Here is a 17,039-nt window from a genome sequence, read left to right on the forward strand (position 1 = left end):
TGGGCAGGAGTACTCAATGTTTTTTTTTCCAGTGAGGGCACTTAGGTCCTGCCCACTCCATACCACAGCTTACACTAGATCTGGAGCAAACAAGTCCTAGGAGAAGTCTGCCACAGAGGCAGCCCAGATATTGAGGAAGCACAGCCACCATAATTCCTGCAGTCACAATGCCCTGACCCCCAACCCCAGCCTACTCCACACCACAGCCTTGCACTAGATCTGGGATGAACACAAGAGAAAAAGAGATGCAACCTTGGGCTGCTTCTGAGTGGAACCATGGATGCCTACACAGGTGGCACATAGGTCCTCTGTGATCACATGGGCTTCACTTCCTTCAGAAATCACATCCTTTGTGGCAGGTCTTGCACTCAAGGGCAATGGAGCCTGATAGAACCTGAGATGCAGGGTTTCTACTCCAAAAACTGGGGAGCAGAACTTGCCCCTGACAGGGCTGTGATAGCAACAGAGCACAGAGGAAGTCCTGCCTCATTCCTGCACAGGGTTTAAATCCCCTAACACCAACCACACCCACTCTGCACAGCATCCATAACAAAACCAGCCCTCACACCAAAAATACTGGACACACACAGTCTACATAGGGATGGCCCCACATAAAAACACCCCTTCAAGACCAGAGTAGATAACTGGTTCTCTTAAATTCAGAGACAGAAAAAGTTAAGTAAAATGAAAAGGTAGAGGAACTACTCCCAATTAAAAGAATAAGAGAAATCTCCTGAAAAAAACAGTGAATGAAACAGACCTCACCAGTCTACTAGACCCTGAGCTCAAAGATGAGGTAATAGGGCTTCCCTGGTGGCGCAGTGGTTGAGAGTCCGCCTGCCGATGCAGGGGAAACGGGTTCGTGCCCCGGTCTGGGAAGATCCCACATGCCGCGGAGCGGCTGGGCCCGTGAGCCATGGCCGCTGGGCCTGTGCGTCCGGAGCCTGTGCTCCGCAATGGGAGAGGCCACAACAGTGAGAGGCCCACATACCGCAAAAAAAAAAAAAAAAAAAAAGATGAGGTAATAAAATTTCTAAATGAATTTAAAAGATTTTCAATGGAAATGCAGATCACTTTAACAAGGAATTAGAAACCAAAAAAAACGAACCAATTGGGCTTCCCTGGTGGCGCAGTGGTTGGGAGTCTGCCTGCTGGTGTGGGGGACACGGGTTAGAGCCCTGGTCTGGGTGGATCCCACATGCCGCGGAGCGGCTGGGCCCGTGAGCCACAACTGCTGAGCCTGCGCATCTGGAGCCTGTGCTCCACAACAAGAGAAGCCATGATAGTGAGAGGCCCGTGCACCGCGATGAAGAGTGGCCCCCACTTGCTGCAACTAGAGAAAGCCCTCGTGCAGAAACAAAGACCCAACACAGCAAAAATAAATAAATAAATTAATAAACTCCTACCCCCAACATCTTCTTTAAAAAAAAAATGAACCAATTAAAAACAGACAATTCAACTGTCATGATAAAAACCAATAGAGAAGCAATAAATAGCATACTAAATGACACTGGAGAACTAATAATGATCTGGAAGACAGAATAATGGAAATCACCCAATCCAAACAGTACACAGAAAGACAAATTTTAAAAAAAAGAAAAAGAAGAAAGTAACATACAAGATCTATGGGATAATATAAAGCATTCCAACCTACGCCTAATAAGGGTTTCAGAAGGAAAAGAGAGAGAGAAGGGGATTGAAAATGTATTTGAAGAAATTATAGCTGAAAACTTCCCAAACTTAAAGAAGAAGGAAACAGATATCCAGGTATAGGGAGCACAGGGGGCCCCAAAACAGATGCACCTAAACAGACTCACACTAAGACATATCATGATTAAAATGTCAAAAGTTAAAGATAGAGAGGATTATAAAGGTAGCAAGAGAAAAACAGAGTCAGTTACAAGGGAACCCCCATAAGGCTATAAGCTGATTCCTCTGCAGGAACTTTATAGGCCAGGAGGGGGTGGAATTATATATTTAAAGTCCTGAAAAAGAAAAACCTGCAACCTAGGGTACTCTACCCAGCAAGATTATCATTTAGAATAGAAGGAGAAAGAAAGAATTTCTCAGAGAAGCAAAAACTAAAAGAATTCAGCAATACTTAACCTAGCCCAAAAGAAATATTGAAGGGTCTTCTCTAAATAGAAAAGAAGCAAGAGTCTATAGGAAAGGGGAAATCACAATAGGAAAGGCAAACATATAAAAGGTTGAAAATCACTTAAATAATCCAGAACATAGATTAAAAACCAACTTTAAAAATTGTAAAATGGGGCTTCCCTGGTGGCGCAGTGGTTGAGAGTCCGCCTGCCGATGCAGGGGACACGGGTTCGTGCCCCTATCCCGGAAGATCCCACATGCCGCGCAGCGGCTGGGCCCGCGAGCCATGGCCGTGGAGCCTGTGTGTCCGCAGCCTGTGCTCCGCAGCGGGAGAGGCCACGGCAGTGAGAGGCCCGCGTACAGCAAAAAAAAAAAAAAAAAAAATTGTAAAATGACTTTTAACTACAATTAATAGTAAAAAGATAAGCATGAAGGTTTAAAATAGGACATCAAAGTCACAAAATGTGGGAGAAAGGAGTATAAAAATGTAGATCATTTAGACTGTGTTTTAAATTGAATGACTATCAGTTTAAAGAAAATAGATATAGTTATGGGTCAACATACTTGAACTTCATGGTAAGCACAAATAGAAAACATACAATACATTCACAAAAAACAAAAAGGAAAGAACTCAAGCATACTACAAAAGAAAATCATCAAACCACAAAAGGAAAAACAACAACAAGGAGGACAACAAAAGAGAACTACAAAAACAACTGGAAAACAAGGATTAAAATGGCAATAAGTATGTACCTATCAATAATTACTTTATTTTATTTTTATTTTTTAAAAATAATCTCACTTAATTTTTTAATTAATTAATTAATTAATTATTTTTATTAGTTTCTGCTCTACAACAAAGTGAATCAGTCATACATATACACCTGCCCCCACATACCCTCCCCCATGCATCTCCCCCCCACCCACCCCACCCACCCCACCCCTCAAGGCGGCCACAAAGCACCGAGTTGATCTCCCTGCGCTCCGCGGCTGCCCACCACCATCCATCAAACCCACGTTTGGTAGTGTATATATGTCCATGCCTCTCTTTCGCTTTGTCACAGCTTACCCTTCCCCCTCCCCATATCCTCAAGTCCATTCTCAAGTAGGTCTGCGTCTTTATTCCTGTTTTACCCCTAGGTTCTTCATGACATTTTTAAAAAAATTCCATATATATGTGTTAGCATACGGTATTTGTCTTTCTCTTTCTGACTTACTTCACTCTGTATGACAGACTCTAGGTCTATCCACCTCATTACAAATAGCTCAGTTTCGTTTTTTTTATGGCTGAGTAATATTCCATTGTATATATGTGCCACATCTTCTTTACCCATTCATCCGATGATGGACACTGAGGTTGTTTCCAGCTCCGGGCTATTGTGAATAGAGCTGCAATGAACATTTTGGTCCATGTCTCTTTTTGAATTATGGTTTTCTCAGGGTATATGCCTAGTAGTGGGATTGCTGGGTCATATGGTAGTTCTATTTGTAGTTTTTGAGGAACCTCCATACTGTTCTCCATAGTGGCTGTACCAATTCACATTCCCACCAGCAGCGCAAGAGTGTTCCCTTTTCTCCACACCCTCCCCAGCATTTATTGTTTCTAGATTTCTTGATGATGGCCATTCTGACTGGTGTGAGATGATATCTCATTGTAGTTTTGATTTGCATTTCTCTAATGATTAATGATGTTGAGCATTCTTTCATGTGTTTGTTGGCAGTCTGTATATCTTCTTTGGAGAAATGCCTATTTAAGTCTTCTGCCCATTTTTGGATTGGGTTGTTTGTTTTTTTGCTATTGAGCTGCATGAGCTGTTTATAAATTTTGGAGATTAATCCTTTGTCAGTTGCTTCATTTGCAAATATTTTCTCCCATTCTGAGGGTTGTCTTTTGGTCTTGTTTATGGTTTCCTTTGCTGTGCAAAAGCTTTGAAGTTTCATTAGGTCCCATTTGTTTATCTTTGTTTTTATTTCCATTTCTCTAGGAGGTGGGTCCAAAAGGATCTTGCTGTGATTTATGTCATAGAGTGTTCTACCTATGTTTTCCTCTAAGAGTTTGACAGTTTCTGGCCTTACATTTAAGTCTTTAATCCATTTTGAGCTTATTTTTGTGTATGGTGTTAGGGAATGATCTAATCTCAAATTTTTACATGTCCCTGTCCAGTTTTCCCAGCACCACTTATTGAAGAGGCTGTCCTTTCTCCACTGTACATTCCTGCCTCCTTTATCAAAGATAAGTTGGCCATATGTGCGTGGGTTTATCTCTGGGCTTTCTATCCTGATCCACTGATCTATCTTTCTGTTTTTATGCCAGTCCCAGACTGTCTTAATTACTGTAGCTTTGTAGTATAGTCTGAAGTCAGGGAGCCTGATTCCTCCAGCTCCGTTTATCGTTCTCAAGATTGCTTTGGCTATTCGGGGCCTTTTGTTTTTCCAAACAAATTTTGAAATTTTTTGTTCTAGTTCTGTGAAAAATGCCAGTGGTAGTTTGATAGGGATTGCATTGAATCTGTAGATTGCTTTGGGTAGTAGAGTCATTTTCACAATATTGATTCTTCCAATCCAGGAGCATGGTATATCTCTCCATCTATTTGTATCAGCTTTAATTTCTTTCATCAGTGTCTTATAATTTTCTGCATACAGGTCTTTTGTCTCCTTAGGTAGGTTTATTCCTAGATATTTTATTCTTTTTGTTGCAATGGTAAATGGGAGTATTTTCTTGATTTCATTTTCAGATTTTTCATCATTAGTGTACAGGAATGCCAGAGATTTCTGTACATTAATTTTGTATCCTGCTACTTTACCAAATTCATTGATTAGCTCTAGTAATTTTCTGGTAGCATCTTTAGGATTCTCTATGTATAGTATCATGTCATCTGCAAACAGTGACAGCTTTACTTCTTCTTTTCCAATTTGGATTCCTTTTATTTCCTTTTCTTCTCTGATTGCTGTGGCTAAAACTTCCAAAACTATGTTGAATAAGAGTGGTGAGAGTGGGCAGCCTTGTCTTGTTCCTGATCTTAGTGGAAATGGTTTCAGTTTTTCACCATTGAGGACAATGTTGGCTGTGGGTTTGTCATATATGGCCTTTATTATGTTGAGGAAATTTCCCTCTATGCCTACTTTCTGCAGGGTTTTTATCATAAATGGGTGTTGAATTTTGTCGAAAGCTTTCTGTGCATCTATTGAGCTGATCATATGGATTTTCTCCTTCAACTTGTTAATATGGTGTATCACATTGATTGATTTGCGTATATTGAAGAATCCTTGCATTCCTGGAATAAACCCCACTTGATCATGGTGTATGATCCTTTTAATGTACTGTTGGATTCTGTTTGCTAGTATTTTGTTGAGGATTTTTGCATCTATGTTCATCAGTGATATTGGCCTGTAGTTTTCTTTCTTTGTGACATCCTTGCCTGGTTTTGGTATCAAGGTGATGGTGGCCTCGTAGAATGAGTTTGGGAGTGTTCCTTCCTCTGATATTGTTTGGAAGAGTTTGAGAAGGATGGTTGTTAGCTCTTCTCTAAATGTTTGATAGAATTCGCCTGTGAAGCCATCTGGTCCTGGGCTTTTGTTTGATGGAAGATTTTTAATCACAGTTTCAATTTCAGTGCTTGTGATTGGTCTATTCATATTTTCTATTTCTTCCTGAGTCAGTCTTGGCAGGTTGTGCATTTCTAAGGATTTGTCCATTTCTTCCAGGTTGTCCATTTTATTGGCATAGAGTTGCTTATAGTAATCTCTCATGACCTTTTGTATTTCTGCAGTGTCAGTTGTTACTTCTCCTTTTTCATTTCTAATTCTATTGATTTGAGTCTTCTCCCTTCTTTTCTTGATGAGTCTGGGTAATGGTTTGTCAATTTTGTTTATCTTCTCAAAGAACCAGCTTTTAGTTTGGTTGATCTTTGCTATCGTTTCCTTCATTTCTTTTTCATTTATTTCTGATCTGATCTTTATGATTTCTTTCCTTCTGCTAGCTTTGGGGGTTTTTTGTTCTTCTTTCTCTAATTGCTTTAGGTGCAGGGTCAGGTTGTTTCCTCGAGATGTTTCCTGTTTCTTAAGGTGGGATCGTATTGCTATAAACTTCCCTCTTAGAACTGCTTTTGCTGCGTCCCATAGGTTTTGGGTCGTCGTGTCTCCATTGTCATTTGTTTCTAGGTATTTTTTAATTTCCTCTTTGATTTCTTCAGTGATCACTTCGTTATTGAGTAGTGTATTGTTTAGCCTCCATGTGTTTGTATTTTTTACAGATCTTTTCCTGTAATTGATGTCTAGTCTCATAGCATTGTGGTCGGAAAAGATACTTGATACAATTTCAATTTTCTGAAATTTACCAAGGCTTGATTTGTGACCCAAGATATGATCTATCCTGGAGAATGTTCCATGAGCACTTGAGAAAAATGTGTATTCTGTTGTTTTTGGATGGAATGTCCTATAAATATCAAGTAAGTCCATCTTGTTTAATATATCATTTAAAGCTTGTGTTTCCTTATTTATTTTCATTTTGGATGATGTGTCCATTGGTGAAAGTGGGGTGTTAAAGTCCCCTACTATGATTGTGTTACTGTCGATTTCCCCTTTTATGGCTGTTAGTATTTGCCTTATGTATTGAGGTGCTCCTATGTTGGGTGCATAAATATTTACAATTGTTATATCTTCTTCTTGGATCGATCCCTTCATCATTATGTAGTGTCCTTCTTTGTCTCTTCTAATAGTCTTTATTTTAAAGTCTATTTTGTCTGATATAAGAATTGCTACTCCAGCTTTCTTTTGATTTCCATTTGCATTGAATATCTTTTTCCATCCCCTTACTTTCAATCTGTATGTGTCTCTAGGTCTGAAGTGGGTCTCTTGTAGACAGCATATATATGGGTCTTATTTTTGTATCCATTCAGCCACTCTGTGTGTTTTGGTGGGAGCATTTAGTCCATTTACATTTAAGGTAATTATTGATATGTATGTTCCTATTCCCATTTCCTTAATTGCTTTGGGTTCGTTATTGTAGGTATATTCCTTCTGTTGTGTTTCTTGCCTAGAGAAGTTCCTTTAGCATTTGTTGTAAAGCTGGTTTGGTGGTGCTGAACTCTCTCAGCTGTTGCTTGTCTGTAAAGGTTTTAATTTCTCCATCAAATCTGAATGAGATCCTTGCTGGGTAGAGTAATCTTGGTTGCAGGTTTCTCTCCTTCATCACTTTAATTATGTCCTGCCACTCCCTCCTGGCTTGTAGAGTTTCTGCTGAGAGATCATCTGTTAACCTGATGGGGATTCCCTTGTGTGTTATTTGTTGTTTTTCCCTTGCTGCTTTTAATATGATTTCTTTGTGTTTAATTTTTGACAGTTTGATTAATATGTGTCTTGGTGTATTTCTCCTTGGATTTATTCTGTATGGGACTCTCTGTGCCTCCTGGACTTGATTAACTATTTCCTTTCCCATATTGGGGAAGTTTTCGACTATAATCTCTTCAAATATTTTCTCAGTCCCTTTCTTTTTCTCTTCTTCTTCTGGAACTCCTATAATTCGAATGTTGGTGCGTTTAATGTTGTCCCAGAGGTCTCTGAGACTGTCCTCTGTTCTTTTCATTCTTTTTTCTTTATTTTGCTCTGCAGCAGTTATTTCCACTATTTTATCTTCCACGTCACTTATCCGTTCTTCTGCCTCAGTTATTCTGCTATTGATCCCATCTAGAGTATTTTTCATTTCATTTATTGTGTTTTTAATCGATGCTTGATTCATCTTTAGTTCTTCTAGGTCCTTGTTAACTGTTTCTTGCATGTTGTCTATTCTATTTCCAAGATTATGCATCTTGGAAATAGAATCTTGGATCAGCTTTACCATCATTATTCTGAATTCTTTTTCAGGTAGACTGCCTATTACCTCTTCATTTGTTAGGTGTGGTAGGTTTTTATCTTGCTCCTTCACCTGCTGTGTGTTTTTCTGTCTTCTCATTTTGCTTATGTTACTGTGTTTGGGGGTCTCCTTTTTGCAGGCTGCAGATTCGTAGTTCCCGTTGTTTTTAGTGTCTGACCCCAGTGGCTAAGGTTGTTTCAGTAGGTTGTGTAGGCTTCCTGGTGGGGGGGACTAATGCCTGTGTTCTGGTGGTTGAGGCTCGATCTTGTCTTTCTGGTGGACAGGTCCACGTCTGGTGGTGTGTTTTGGGGGTGCCTATGGCCTTGTTATGTTTTTAGGTAGCCTCTCTGCTAATGGGTGGGGTTGTGTTCCTGCCTTGCTAGTTGCTTGGCATAGGGTGACCAGCACTGTAGCTTGCTGGTCGTTGACTGAAGCTGGGTGCTGGTGTTGGCATGGAGATCTCTGGGAGATTTTCGCTGCTTGATATTATGTGGAGCTGGGAGGTCTCTTGTGGACCCGTGTCCTGAAGTTGGCTCTCCCACTTCAGAGGCACAGCACTGGCTCCTGGCTGCAGCACCAAGAGCCTTTCATCCAACAGGCTCAGAATAACAGGGAGAAAAAGTAGAAAGAAAGAATTAGTAGAAGAAAGAAAGAGAAGGAAAGAAAGGAAGAAGGGAAGAAAGGAAGGAAGGACGGAAGAAAGAAAGAAAGGAGGGAGGGAGGGAGGAAGGATGGAAAGAAAGAAGGAAAGAAAGGAGGGAGGGAGGGAGGAATGAAAGCAAAAGGAAGAGTGAATGGAAGAAGGGAGGGAGGGAGGGAGGAAGGAAAGAAAGAAAGAAAGACAGGAGGGAGGGAGGGAGGAAGGAAAGAAAAAGAAAGTGGAAAGAAGAAGGGTGGGAGGGAGGGAGGGAGGAAAGAAAAAGAAAGAAGGAAAGGAGGAGCGGAGGGAGGGAGGGAAGAAGGGAAGGTAGGAAAAAAAGAAAGAGCAGGTAAAGTAAAATAGAGTAAAGTATGAAATATAGTAGCGTTATTAAAATTAGAAAGTAATTATTGAAAAAAAAAACGGACCGATAGAACCCTGGGACATATGGTGGAAGCAAAGCTATACAGAGAGAATCTTACACAGAAGATTACACATACACGTTCACAAAAAGAGAGCAGGGGGAAAAATAAAAAATCTTGCTCTCCATGTCCACCTCCTCAATTTGGGATAATTCGTTGTAAAAAGAGGAAAAGGGGGGAAAGTCTTAAATCTTGTCCTCAAAGTCCACTTCCTCAATTTGGGATGATTCGCTGTCCATTCATGCACTCCACAGACGCAGGGCACATCAAGTGGACCGTGGAGCTTTAATCCGCTGCCTCCGAGGCTGCACAGAGAGATTTCCCTGTCTCTGCTCTCACAGCTCCCGGGTCTCAGCCTTGGACCTGGCCCCGCCTCTGCGCATAGGTCGCCGGAGGGCGTCCGTTCTTCGCTCAGACAGGACAGGTTTAAAGGAGCCGCTGATTCGGGGGCTCTGGCTCACTCAGGCAGAGGGGAGGGAGGGGCGCGCAGTGTGGGGCGGGCCTGCGGCGGCAGAGGCCGGCGTGACGTTGCAGCAGCCCGTGGCGCTCCGTGCGCTTTCCCGGAAAGCCGTCTCCGGGTGTCGGGACCCCGGCAGTGGCGGGGTGCACAGGCCCCCCGGAAGGCGGGGCGGACAGTGACCCGCGCTCGCACACAGGCCCCGCGGCGGCGGCGGCGGCGGTGTCGGCGGCGGCGGGCGTCGGCGGCGGCGTCGGCGGGCGTCGGCGGCGGCGGCGGCGGCCCACGCCCGTCTCCGAGGTCCGCGCCTTACCCGCGGCTCGCGCCTGTCTCCGGCGCTTCCCCAAGCAGCCCTCTTAATGCCCTCTCCTCGCGCACCAGGAAACAAAAGGGGAAAAAGTCTCTTGCCTCTTTGGCAGCTCCAGACCCTTTCCCCGGACTCCCTCCGGCCTAGCCGTGGTGCACTAACCCCTTCAGGCTCTCTTCCTGCCGCCAGCCCCAGTCCTCTCCCTGCCCTCCGACTGAAAGCCAATACCCGAGCCTCAGCTCCCAGCCCCGCCTGCCCCGGCGGCCGAGCAGACAAGCCTTTCGCGGCTGGTGTGTGCCTGAGGGCACCGGTCCTCTGTGCCAGAATCTCCGCTTTGCCCTCCGCACCCCTGTTGCTGTGCTCTCCTCCACTACTCCGAAGCTTTCCCCCTCCGCCACCTGCAGTCTCCGCCCGCGAAGGGGCTTGTAGTGTGTAGAAACCTTCCCTCCTTCACGGCTCCCTCCCACTGGTGCAGGTCCCGTCCCTATCCTATTGTCTCTGTTTCTTCTTTTTTTCTTTTGCCCTACCCAGGTATGTGGGGAGCTTCTTGCCTTTTGGGGGGTCTGAGGTCTTCTGTCAGCGTTCAGTAGGTGTCCTGTAGGAGTTGTTCCACGTGTAGATGAATTTCTGATGTATCTTGGTCTGCGGCGGCTGAGAAGAGCCCGGTCCCAGGCGGTGCTGATGCTGAGCTCAGTGCTGCACTCTGGCCTCCTCCTCTCCCTGCTCAATAATTACTTTAAATGTCAATGGACTAAATGCTCCAATCAAAAGACACAGAGTGGCAGATTAGATAATAAAACAAGAAACTATGATATGCTGACTACAAGAGACTCACTTCAGGGCGAAAGACACAAACTGAAAGTAAGAGGATGGAAAAAGATATTTCATGTAAATGGAAATGGCAAGAGAGTGAGGGTAGTGATACACATATCAGACAAAATAGACTTTAAAACCAAGACCAGGGAATTCCCTGGTGGCGCAGTGGTTGAGAGTCCGCCTGCCGATGCAAGGGATATGGGTTCATGCCCCGGTCTGGTAGGATCCCACATGCCGTGGAGCGGCTGGGCCTGTGAGCCACGGCCACTGAGCCTGTGCGTCTGGAGCCTGTGCTCCGCAATGGGAGAGGCCACAGCAGTGAGAGGCCGGCATACCGCAAAAAACAACAACAAAAAAAAAAACAACAAAAAAAACCCAAGACCATATAAAAAGGCAAAGAAGAGCATTATCTAATGATAAAGGGATCAATACAAGAAGAGGGTATTACACTCATTAACATATATCACCCAATATAGGAGCACCTAACTATATAAAGCAAATACTAACAGACATACAGGAAGAAATTGATCATAATACAATAATAGTAGGAGACTTTAACACCTTACTGACATCAATGTAGAGATCATAAGGCAACAGAGATCCTAAATGACACAATTGACCAGTTGGACTTAATTTATATCTATAAGACCCTACATCCAAAAAAAAAAAAACCAACCCCAAAATACAGATTCTTTCCAAGTATGCATGGAACTTTCTCTAGGATAGAGCACATACTAGGTCACAAAACAAATCTCAACAAATGTAAAAAGACAGAAATTATTTCAAGCATTTTCTCCAAACATAACTTTATGAAACTAGAAATTAACCATAGAAAGAAAACTGGGAATAGAATAAACACATGGATAGTAAACAACATGCTACTACCAATGGATCAATGACGAAATCAAAGAAGAAATCAGAAAATACCTTGAGACAAATGAAAATGAAAACACAACCTTATAAAATTTATGGGAGGCAGCAAAAGCAATTCTAAGGGGAAGTTCATAGTGATACAGGTCTTCCTGAAGAAACAAGAAAAATCTCAAATAAACAACCTAACTTACCACCTAAAAGAATTAGCAAAAGAACACACAAAGCCCAGTCATCAGAAGGAGGGAAATAATAAAGATCAGAGAGAAAATAAATAAAATAGAAATTAAAAAGCAATAGAAAATATCAGTAAAAACAAGAACTGGCTATTTGAAAAGGTAAATGAAATCAACAAACCTCTAGCTAAGCTCACCAAGAAGAAAAGAGAGGTGACCCTCCAAAAAAACAAAATAAGAAATAAGAAATGAAAGAGGAGAAATAACAACTGATGCCACAGAAATACAAAAAATAATGAGAGAATACTATGAACAGTTATATGCCAAAAAATAGGACTACCTACAAGAAATACACAAATTTCTAGAAACATACGGCCTGCCAAAATTGAGTCAAGAAGAAACACATAATTTGAACAGACTGATCACTAGCAGTGAAATAGAGTCTGTAATAAAAAACTCCCTGCAAACGAAAGTCCAGGACTGGACAGCTTCACTGGGGAATTGTACCAAACGTAAAATGAAAAACTTATACCTATCCTTCTTCAACTATTCCAAAAAATTGAAGAGGAGGGAACGCTCTCAAATTCATTCTGTGAAACGACTATCACCTTGATACCAAAACCACACAAAGGCACTACAAAAAATATAAATTACAGGTCAATATCCTTGATGAATACAAATGCAAAAATCCTTAACAAAATAGTAGCAAATCAAATCCAACAATACTTAAAAAGATCATACACCATGATCAATTTGGATTCATTTCAGGGATGCAAGAATGGTTTGGCATAAGCAAATCAATCAGTGTAATACACCACATTAGCAAAAGGAAAGACATAAACCACAAGATCTTCTCAATAGATGCAAAAAAAAAAAAAGCATTGGACAAAATTCAACATCCATTCATGATAAAAACTCTCACCAAAATGGGCATAGAGGGAACATATCTCAACATAATAAAAGCCATTTATGGCAAACCCACAGCCAACATAATCCTCTATGGTGAAAAGCTGAAAGCCTTCCTGCTAAATTCAGGAACAAGACAAGGATGCCTAACTAACTACCTCTATTCAACATAGTATTAGAAGTCCTAGCCACAGCAGTCAGGCAAGAAAAACAAATAAATAGTATACAGATTGGAAGGGAAGAGGTAAAAATGTCACTATTTGAAGATGACATGATACTTCATATAGAGAACCCTAAAGTCTCCCCACAAAAACTGTTAGAACTAATAAATAAATTCAGCAAGATAGTGGGATACTAGATTAATATACAGAACTCTGCTGCATTTCTTTACACTAATAACAAAATATCAGAAAGAGAAAGTAAAAAAAAAAATTCTTTTTAGAATTGTGTCCAAAAACAAAAACAAACAAAACAAAACAAAACCAAGGAATAAACTTAACCAAGGAGATGAAGGGCCTATACACTGAAAACTATAAAACATTGATCATGGAAACTGAAGATGATTCAGAGGAATGGAAAGATATCCCATGCTCTTGGATTGGAAGAATTAAAATTGTTCAAATGGCTATACTACTCAAAGCAATCTGCATATTTAATGCAATCCCTATCAAAATACCCAGGACAATTTTCACAGAACTGGAACAACTAATCCTAAAATTTATATGGAATCACAAAAGGGCCAGAATTGCCAAAGCAATCCTGAGGAAAAACAACAAAGTTGGAGGCATAACAGGTCCAGACTTCAGACTATATTACAAAGCTCCAGTAATCAAAACAGCATGATATTGGGACTTCCCTGGTGGCACAGTGGTTAAGAATCCGCCTGCTAATTCAGGGGACATGGGTTCAAGCCCTGGTCCAGGAACGTCCCACATGCCATAGAGCAACTAAGCCCACATGCCACAACTACTGGAGCCAGTGTGCCTAGAGCTGTGCTCTGCAACAAGAGAAGCCACAACAATGAGAAGCCTGCACACCTTAATGAAGAGTAGCCCCCACTCACCTCAACTAGAGAAAGCCCATGCGCAGCAACGAAGACCCAACGCAGCCAAAAAAATAAATATATAAATAAATTAATTTATTTATTAAAAAAACAGCATGGTATTGGCACAAAAATAGACATATAGATCAATGGAACAGAATATAGACCCCAGAAATAAACCCATGCACCTGTGGTCAACTAATCTATGACAAAGGAGGCAAGAATATACAATGGAGAAAAGATTGCCTCTCCAACAAGTGGTGTTGGGAAAGCTGGACAGCTACATGTAAATCAATGAAATTAGAACTCTCCCTCACACCATATACAAAAATAAACTCAAAATGGTTTAAAGACTTAAATATAAGACATGACACCATAAAACTTCTGGAACAGAACATAGGCATAACTTTCTCTGACATAATTGTAGCAATATTTTCTTAGATCAGTCTCCCAAGGCAAAACAAATAAAAGCAAAAATAAATGGGACCTAATCAAACTTAAAAGCTTTTCATAGCAAAGGAAATCAACAAGACAAAACAACTTACAGAATGGGAGAAAATATTTGCAAATGATGCGAATGATAAGGGGTTAATATAAAAAAAGATGCAAACAGCTCATAACTCAATATCAGAGAAAACCCAAACAACCCAATAAAAAAATGAGCAGGAGACCTAAATAGAAAAATTTCCAAAACATACAGATGGCCAACAGGCACATGAAAAGATGCTCAATGTCACTAATTATTAGAGAAATGCAAATCAAAACCACAATGAGGTATCACCTCACACTGGTTAGAATGTCTATCATCACTAAGTCTACAAATAATAAATGCTGGAGAAGATATGGAGAAAAGGGAATCCTCCTACACTGTTGGTGGGAGTGTAAATTGGTGCAGCCACTATGGAAAACAATATGGAGTGTCCTTAAAAAACTAAAAATAGAGCTACCATATGATCCAGCAATTCCACTCCTGGGTATATATCTGGAAAAAATGAAAAGTCTAACTCAAAAAGATACATGCATCCCAATGTTCATAGCAGCACTATTTACAATAGCCAAGACATGGAAACAATCCAAGTGCCCATCAACAGTTGATTAGTTTAAGAAGATGTGGTATATACACACACACACACACACACACACACACACACAATGGAATATTACTCAGCCATAAAAAAGATGAAATATTGCCATGTGCAGCAACATGGATGGATGGACTGATATACTCAGTGAAATAAGCCAAACAGAGAAATACAAATACTATGAGATAACAGTTATATGTGGAATCTAAAAAATAATACAAATGAATCTAGGGAATTCCCTGGCAGTCCAGTGGTTAGGATTCCATGCTCCCACTGCAGGGGGCACAGGTTTGATCCCTAGTTGGGGAACTAAGATCCTGCAAGCCTCGTGGTACAGCCAAAAAAAAAAAAAAAAAAGAATCTATATACAAGACAGAAACAGACTCATAGATGTAGAAAACAAACTTATGGTTACCAAAGGGGAGAGGGAGGGAGAGAAAGACAAATGAGGAGTATGGGATTAACAGATACAAACTACTATACATAAAATAGATAAGCATCAAGGATTTATTGTATAGCACAGGGAATGATATTTGATATCTTCTTATAACCTGTATTGGAATATAATCTGAAAAAATATATAACCGAGTTGCTTTGCTGTACACCTGAAACTAACAAATATTGTAAATCCACTATGTTTCAAATTGTTATAAATGACTTTAGTTTATCTTAAACATTGGTTCCAGTTTAAGGGAGTCTTAAATATTGATATCTGCTTTAGAATTTTTCTTCTTTTTGATCCTTTTCAATAAAAAAGTTGAAGTTCATTACTATTATGGTATTTTTAGTATTCACATATGCCTCACAGGGACTTCCCTGGTGGTCCAGTGGCTAAGAATCCGCCTTCCAACACAGGGGATGCTGGTTCAATCCCTGGTTGGGGAACTAAGATCCCACATGCCACAGGGCAACCAATCCCGTGCACTCTAAAGCTCCCGTGCCACAACTAGAGAGAAGCCCGCACACTGCAACAAAAAGCCCATGCGCCGCAACAAAAGATCCTTCATGGGGTCTCTCCTGGTGGTGCAGTGGTTAAGAGTCCACCTGCCAATGCAGGGGACACAGGTTCGAGCCCTGGTCCGGGAAGATCCCACATGCTGCAGAGCAACTAAGCCTGTGAGCCACAACTACTGAGCCTGCGCTCTAGAGCCCACAAGCCACAACTACTGAGCCCGCGTGCCACAACTACTGAAACCCGCGTGCCTAGAGCCTGTGCTCTGCAAGAAGAGAAGCCACCATGATGAGAAGCCCATGCACCTCAATGAAGAGTAGCCCCCGCTCTCTGCAACTAGAGAAAACCCATGCGCAGCAACGAACACACAACGCAGCCAAAAATAAATTAAAAAAAAAAAAAGATTCCACATGCTGCAACGAAGATCCTGCGTGCCGAAACTAAGACTCAATGCAGCCAAATAAATAAATAAATATTAAAAAAATATGCCTCATAAAAGAACATAACACAAAATCATAAATGCTTAGAAGTATAATCTTATGTTTTTTGATTGATGACAATCTTAATATGACACTTAAATATCCATAATGGCTTTTATTATATAATATGTTGTGTTTGGTGAGATTTAAAAGTATGTTTATTTACCATTATTTTTATAAACAGGGGAGAAAATGTAGTGGGAAAGAGGCTCATGCATGCTTGTCAGTTAAATCACAGAGGCAGCCGGGTGACCCTGATTTCAGAACCAGTCAGTTATTATTCTGAAGATCTTGGGCAAGTTACTTAATCTTTCTGAGCTTTAGGTTACTCATCTTAAAAAATAGTGCTAATAAGCTAAGCAGTGCGAATAAGCCTAGCATTTTGGAAAGTATTTGTGGCAGACTATATTTTCCAAAGATGGCTGCAACAATAGCTCCCATTCCAAGCACTCATGTTCATGTGACTTTGACACATATCCCATCAAGAGGTGGGAGTTTCCCTGGTGGTCCAGGGGTTAAGACTCCGTGGTTCCAGTGCAGAGGGTGCGGCTTTGATCCCTGGATGGGGAATAAGATCCCACATGCCCCACGCCGCGGCCAAAAGATAATAATAATAATAATAATAATAATAATAATAATAATAATAATAATAATAAAAAGAGGTGGGGGTTTTCTTATTTAAGTTGCCTTAACAAATTACCATTGACTGTATGCCTTAAACAACAAATATTTATTTTTCAAAGTTCTGGAAGCTGGAAGTCCAAGATCCAGGTGCCAGCATGGTTGGGTTCTGGTGAGAGCCCTCTTCAGGGTTGCAGACTGCTAATTTCTCACTGTGTCCTCACATAGCAGAAAAAGAGCAAGCCAGCTCTTTGGCTTCCATGAGGACCTAATTACCTCCCAAAGGCCCCACTTCCAAATACTATCACATTGGGAATTAGA

This window comes from Mesoplodon bidens (genome assembly GCF_964165515.1).
Source record: "Mesoplodon bidens genome assembly, chromosome: 7".
Taxonomy (NCBI): Eukaryota; Metazoa; Chordata; class Mammalia; order Artiodactyla; family Ziphiidae; genus Mesoplodon; species Mesoplodon bidens.